The sequence below is a fragment of the Rhinopithecus roxellana genome, chromosome 9 (genome assembly GCF_007565055.1).
Source record: "Rhinopithecus roxellana isolate Shanxi Qingling chromosome 9, ASM756505v1, whole genome shotgun sequence".
Taxonomy (NCBI): Eukaryota; Metazoa; Chordata; class Mammalia; order Primates; family Cercopithecidae; genus Rhinopithecus; species Rhinopithecus roxellana.
Window position 1 is genome coordinate 126,268,376 of NC_044557.1, and position 6,000 is coordinate 126,274,375.

A 6,000-nucleotide genomic window follows, 5' to 3' on the forward strand; every position below is an offset into this window, starting at 1 on the left:
CATCACACTGGTCCATTACATTGATGATGACATTATGCTAATTAGATCTAGTGAGCAAGAAGTAGCAACTATGCTAGAGTCATTGGTAAAACATTGACATAATAATAAAGAGTGAGAAAGTGAATCCAACAAAAATGTGGAGACTTCTACCCCAGTGACGTTTCTAGGGGTCCAGGGGTGTAGAGCATGTCAAGATATCTCTTGTAACATGAAGGAAAAGTTGCATATGGCCCTTTCTTCAACTCAAAAAGAGTCGAACCCTCTTAGTGAAACTCTGAGGATTTTGGAGGCAACATATTACTCATTAGAATGTGTCACTCCAGCCCATTTACTGAGTAACCCCCAAAAGCTCCTAGTTTTGAACACAGAGCAAGAGAAGGCTCTGCAACAGATGCAGGTTGTCATGCAAGGTGCTCTGCCACATGGGCTCCATGATCCAGCAGATTTAATGGTGCTTGAGGTATCAGTGGTGGAGCGGGATGCTGCCTGCACCTTTCGCAGGCCCCTCTAGGTGAATCACAGTGCAGCTGCTTGGGATTTTGGAGCAAAGTCCTGCCATCCTCTGTGGATAACTACTCTCCTTTTGAGAAATTTGCTTGCTATTAGGCTTTCAGTACTAGAGACCTACCCATGATCACCCATGAACACCTACCCATGATCACCAAGTTACCGTCAGACCTGCACTGCCCATCATGAGCTGAGTATTGTCTGACCCACCAAGCCATGAAGTTGTGCATCCACAGCAACACTCCATCAACAAATGGAAGTGACAGTTATGAGATCAGGCTCAACAGGCCCTGAGGGCACAAGTAAGGTAAATGAGGAAATGGCCGACGTGCCCATAGCTCTCACTTTTCCTACGTTATTTTCTCTCTCCCAGCCCACATTTTTGGCATCATGGGGTGCTCCCTAAAATCAGTTGACCGAAGAGGAGGACATTTGAGTCTGGTTTATAGATGTTTCTTCAGGATATGCAGGCACTATCTGAAAATGGACAGCTGCAGCACTGCAGCCCCTCTCTGGGACATCCCTGAAGGCCAGTGGTGAAGGGATATCCTCCCAGAGGGCTGAACTTCAGACAGTAAACCTGGCTGTTCATTTTGCTTGGAAGGAGGAATGGGCAAATGTGTAGTTACATACCAATTCGTGAACCGTGGCCAACGGTTTGGCTGAATAGTTAGAGCCTTAGAAGGAACCAGTTGAAAAATTAATGACAATGAAGCCTGGTTTTTTTTTTGTTTGTTTTTTTTGAGATGGTGTCTCCCTCTGTTGCCCAGGCTGGAGTGCAGTTGCGTGATCTTGGCTCACTGCCACCTCCGCCTCCCAAGTTCAAGTGATTCTCCCACCTCAGCCTCTGGAGTAGCTGGGACTACAGGCATCCACCATCAGGAGGTGGTTTCACCATGTTGGTCAGGCTGGTCTCAAACTCCTGACCTCAAACAATCTGCCTGTCTTGGCCTTCCAAAGTGTTGGGATTACAGGTGGGAGCCACCATGCCCAGACAGAACTCTGGCATATAGACAGTGATATGGTAAGGCTTTGTGTCCCCACCCAAATCTTATCTTGAATTACAGTCACCATAATCCCCTCATGTCAAGGGAGAGACTAAATGGAGGTAATTGAATCATGGGGATGGTTCCCCCTATGCTGTTCTCACTATAGTGAGTTCTCATGAGAGCTGCTGGTTTTATAAGGAGCTCTTCCCCCTTCACTCGGCACTTCTCCTTCCTGCCACCTTGTGAAGAAGGTGCCTTGCTTCCTCTTCACCTTCTGCCATGATGGTAAATTTCCTAAAGTTGCCCAGCCATGCTGAACTGTGAGTCAATTAAAGCTCTTTCCTATATCAATTACCCAGTCTCCAGCAGTTCTTTACAGCAGTATGAAAACAAACTAATACAGTAGGCTTCTCTGGATAGGAAAAACCTGAAGACATTTGTGCACCATGTGAATGCTTACAAAAAGATGGGCTCAGCAGAGGAGCATTTTAATAACCAAGTGGACAGGATGACCCATTCTGTGAATCCCAGCCAGCCTTTCCCCCAGCTACTCCTATTATTACCTAATGGACTCATGAACAAAATGGCCATAGTGGCAAGGATGAAGGTTATGTATGGACTTCCCCTCACCAAACTGACCTGGCTATAATCACTGCTAAATGCCCAATCTGCCAGCATCAGACACCAAAACTAAGTCTCCAGTATGGCACCATGTTCTGGGGTGACCAGCCAGTTACCTGGAAGCAGGCTGATTATATTGAACCATTTCCATCATGTAATAAATGGTGTTTTATTCTTATTGCACTAGACACTTATTCTGGATATGTGTTTGCCTTTTCTGTATATAGTGCTTCTGCCAAAACTGCCATCTGTAGACTTATAGACTGCCTTAGTTACTATCATGGTATAAGCATTGTAAGAAATATTGCTTCTGACTAAGTGACTCATTTCACAGCAAATTAAGTATGGAAATGGGTCAATTGCCATGGAATTCACTGATCTTACCATGTCTCTATTATCCTGAAACAGGTGTTTTGATAGATCAGTGGAATGGCCTTTTGAAGAGACTCAGATCACTGAGTCTCTAACTGAGTCAGTGGTAATACTTTGCAGGGCAGAGGCAAGATTCCCCAAGAGGATGTATGTGCTCTAATTCAGCATTTGGCATATGGTGTTGTTTCTCCCATAGCCAGGATTCACAGGTTCAGGAATCAAAGAGTGGAAGGGGAGTGGCACCACTCACTATTAACCCTATTGATTCACTAACAAAATTTTTGCCTCCTGTCCCTGTGATCTTAGATTCTGCTAGCTTAAGAAGTTGTAGTTCCAAAGTAAGAAATGCTTCCACCAGATGACACATGAATTATTCCACTGAGCTGGGAGTTAAGACTGCCACCCAGCCACTTCAGGCTCCTCATGCATCTGAATTAACGGGTAAAGAAGGGAGTTAGCATACTGGCAGGGATCATTGATCCTAATTACCAAGAAGAATTGGGGCTGCTACTACAAAATGGAGGTAAGGAAGAGAAAATCTGGAATACAGGAGACCCCGTAGGGATTCTTTTAGTATTATTCTGCCCTGTGATTAAAGTCAATGAAAAAAACAAAACAAAACAAAAACTACAACAGCCCAATTCAGACAGGGCTACTAACAGCTCAGGCCTTTCAGAAGTGAACATTTGGTCACCACACCAAGCAAAGAAGTATGATGAGCTGAGGTGTCTGCTATGGCCAAAGGGAATAGGGAAATGAAAAGAAGTGGTTGTAAATACCAGCTCCAACTCTTGACCAGTCGCAGAAATTAGGACTGTATATGTTATGAGTACTTCTTCCTACTTTGTTAGGAATACATAAATATATATATAAATATATATATATTCTTCTTTGCTTTCTTCCCTGTCTTATCACCTTATCAGCTAACATAAGATATGTTCATAATAATGAACCTTATGTCATAGTATTTAAGTTGCAGGATGTCAAGGAGAAAAATGAACTGAGTCATCCAGAGATGCTGCATTCTCTTCTGCAGAAAAGGTTGTACATTTGTGGTTGTACATAGTATAACTGCATCCTGTTGGGCAGAAGTATAACGTTCTTATTGTCTTTATTTGGAGATTAAATATGGTTTAAGGAGATGTGTATGGGTGCCACACTGATAGGGGGTGGACTGTGGTGCTTGGTTTTATGTATAACTTGGCCAGGCTATAGCACTCAATTATTCAATCAAACAATAATTTAGTGTTGCTGTGAAGGTGTTTTGCAGCTATTTTAAACATCTACCATCAGCTAACTTTAAGTAAAGGAGATTTTCGCCAATAATGCGGTGGACCTCACCCAATCAGTAGAAGAGGCTGAAGAGTAAAACTGAGGTTTCCCTCAAGAAGAAGAAATGTTGACCAAAAACCACATTATCAGCTCCTGCTCAAGACTCTTCCACTTATTGGCTGCAGCCTACTTATAGATTTCAGACTTGCCAGTCGCCATGATCACATAAGCCAGTTCTCTGAAATAAGCATATGTTCTAAAATTGATGGTGGTGGCTACACAACACTGTGAATATAATCAAAATCATTGACTCGAACACTTTAAGTCAATATGGTATATCCCGAAAAAGCTATTACAAAAAACAAAGACATTTTTAAATGGTTGTTAATTTTTTTTTGTAAAATGTAAAGGTTATTTGTATCAGTTTAGTTCATATTAAAAGAGCACCATATAGTTTTGTAAATAAATAATACATATATACTAAGTTATTGTAATGCTTACACATCTAGCAAGTTCCTTAGAATGCTTGACAAAGAAAGGTGAGGAAAAAATTAACTTAGAGGCTCCTTAAAAGTAGGAGTTATCTCCTTTTATTTTTCAGAGCATAAGCTCTCACAAGGAAAAAGATTATTAAATCATATTCCTCTATGGCAGAAAACCACAGGGAATTTACCCTAAAGAAATAACTTGTGAGAATAAAAACCAGGTATTTTTATAGTAGAATTACTTAAAGAGTGAAAACTGGAAGCAATATAAAACACGGACAGAGTGTGGTGGCTCACACTTGTAATCCCAGCACTTTGGAAGGCTGAAGTGGAGGATCGCTTGAATCCAGGAGTTCAAGATCAGCCTGGGCAACATAGTGAGACCCCACTGCACAAACCAAAATTTAAAAATTAGCTGTACATGGTGATACACACCTGTAGTTGCAGCTACTCAGGAGGTTGGGGTGGGAGGATTGCTTGAGCCCAGGAGTTTGAGGCTGCAATGAGCTATGATCATACCACTGCACTCCAGCCTGGGTAGCAGAGTGAGACCCTGTCTGTAAATAAACAAATAAAAAGAAATCAAACATAAGCCGGTAGAGATTGAGTATTCAAATTAAGACATTAATTTGATAGAATCATGCAGTTCTATTAAAACAACAAATATGGAGATTATGTCAACACATGGAAAAACACTTACAAAACTGGGCTGGGCATGGTGGCTCATGCCTGTAATCCCAGCACTTTGGGAGGCCAAGGTGGGCAGATCACTTCAGGTCAGAAGTTCCAGACCAGGCTGGCCAACAGGGCGAAACTCTGTCTCTACTAAAAATACAAAAATTAGCTGGGCATGGTGGCGCGTGCCTGTAGTCCCAGCTACTTGGGAGGCTGTGGCAGGAGAATCATTTGAACTCAGGAGGTGGAGTTTCCAGTGAGCCGAGATCATGCCATTGCATTCCAGTCTGGGTGACTGAGTGAGACTCTGTCTCAAAAAAAATAAAAATAAAAATAAAAGAATGTAAATCTAACACATTATCCTTCCTCTTTCTCCACGCGGTAATAAGGGATAGAAAGAACAGGCTTTGGTGCCGTGTTTTTGTTTGCATCTTGTTTCTTCCAACCATGTACTGTGTAACTTTGGCAAATTATCTGAGGCTGTTTCCCCAACTGCCAATGTGTACAATAATCGCTAGGTTTGTGTTAAAGAATCAATAAATTAGTGTATATAAAATGCAAAGCACAGAGATTGGTACATAATAAGCCTTCAATTAATGTTAGCTCCCTTTCTTATGCCTCCACTAATTAAAAAAAATACACATTACGGCCAGATGCAGTGGCTCATACCTGTAATCTTAGCACTTTGGGAGGCCGAGGCGGGAGGATCACGAGGTCGGGAGATCAAGACCATCCTGGTTAACATGGTGAAACCTCATCTTTACTAAAAATGCAAAAAATTAGCCGGGCATGGTGGCAGGCGCCTGTATAGTCCCAGCTACTCAGGAGGCTGAGGCAGGAAATGCACCTGGGAGGCAGAGCTTTCAGTGAGCCGAGATTGCGCCACTGCACTCCAGCCTGGGCGACAGAGTGAGACTCTGTCTCAAAAAAAAATTAAAATTAAAATTAAAAAAAATACACATTACAAAATGACAACTATACTGTTAGTACAACTATCTAGAAGATGGTAGTTGATTGCCTGTGTGGTGATCCCCTGTATTCATGCCCTTGGTCTTAAAAAGAGAAAAAGGAAGAAACAA